The following is a 1699-nucleotide window of genomic DNA, read 5'->3' as shown; positions in this document are numbered from 1 at the left end:
AAAGAATTGAAACTAATTCTTGGAAAACTTGATTTGGGCAGCCGAAACCTTACCTTGTTTTGCAGATTTTGTGGACCCAGAAAGGAAGAAATTCTTCTCCTCTAATTAACCGTCCCTCCTTTCCTTCTTTTACTATGGAAATAATAATAAAATCAAAAAATTTGGGCAGCATAAGGAGTAGATGGCTGGTGGTTGCTTAAAGCCTATCTAAAGGAGGAGAGATTCTATACCAAATAGAAAGAATGATATATAGAATAAAATCATGGGAAAAATACCACCTTAACCCTAGCCCTAGCCCTATTTAAGGATCCTAAAACACCAGCAGGAGGAGGGGGAGAATCATCTTTGAAAGCTAGAGATCAAGCAAGGAGAGTTTGGAGTATCTGGAAGATTTGAAGAGAGAATTCATTCGGCTCTGCAATTCCTTCAGAGTTTTTAATTCTTTCTCTTGTTTACTTTGCATTTATTTTCTAGAACTCATTGTTAGGATGATTTTGGAGTTTTATTCAAGTAAACTTGAGTTTGATTTTGATATGATGAAAAGCTAAATTTTTAGCTAGGGTACCTGATGTAGCTTTGATTTAATTTCAATTCCAGAATCTTGTATTAATTTTCTTTGTTAATGCAATTGTTTGTTATTTGCACTTAATGCTTTTAAGTATTATTATCTTTGGTACTTGATTGATTTCGATTTATAATTGATACTGGAAAGAAAGATTATAAATTGGAGTTAATAACAAACATCATCAGAATAATAATTGGAGTGGGAGCAGAAGATTTGACCTGTGGGATCTTGAAAATAATCACTGTGCTTATTGGACTAATTGAAATCTATTTTACTATTGGAAGATAGATTATAGGTTTTAATTAGTATATTTAATAAGACTCGGGAGAGATTATTAAATAATTTAGGATTATTTATCCTTGCATTAATAATTAAATTTGGATTATTAATCGGAATAGCTGGAATTGATAATTGGTCCAAGTGAAATCAGATATACCCGAGTGCTTTATCAATCAAATTTTGATTCAGCTTTCATTGAGTTCTTTAGAGTTAATTTTATTTTCCACTGTCATTCAGTTTCGATCGTTTAGATATTAGTAAAATTAGCATTCATTTTTGGTAATTAAACTCAGTCCTCATGGAAATGATCTCTTATTTATCATTATATTACTTGAGCGATTTCGTGCACTTGCGAAATAGGCTATCAGCTCTGTCAGCCATCAGCCACTTTTAGCTGCCTGCCATGGCGAGTGGGACACGTGTCGAGCGCAGGCCAGTCTGGGGGGATTCACGATCATTATGGCGTCGGATCCCAGGGTCTATTTAAACCCGTCCCTCTGCCTTTAGGGGCCTTATTCCGCTCGAGAGTTCCATCAGTATCCGCCCCTTCTTCGACAGTCTCGATTCTCCTTGGCGTCTTCTTGGGCCATAGGCATCCTTCGAATCATCCCTTTCCTCGCCCCTCTGCATCCCTCAGGGCGATCTAGGTTAGTCCCAGAACCTCCGTCCTTCTTCTTGCCATTTAGGGACCTTTTCTTCACCATTTTCTTCTATCGTATTCCTCCGAGTTGGTCTCCTGTGACCTCTCATCCTTTATCCCGTCTATTTTCTTCGGGATCCTTAGAGTCTTCATTCGAAGTTATTTGAAATGTCTTCCGGCTCTTTCGCTTCCAGCGGTTCTGGGAGTTCTTTCGC

Source organism: Elaeis guineensis, chromosome 7 (assembly GCF_000442705.2).
Source record: "Elaeis guineensis isolate ETL-2024a chromosome 7, EG11, whole genome shotgun sequence".
Lineage (NCBI taxonomy): Eukaryota > Viridiplantae > Streptophyta > Magnoliopsida > Arecales > Arecaceae > Elaeis > Elaeis guineensis.
Note: the sequence above shows the minus strand (reverse complement) of the source record.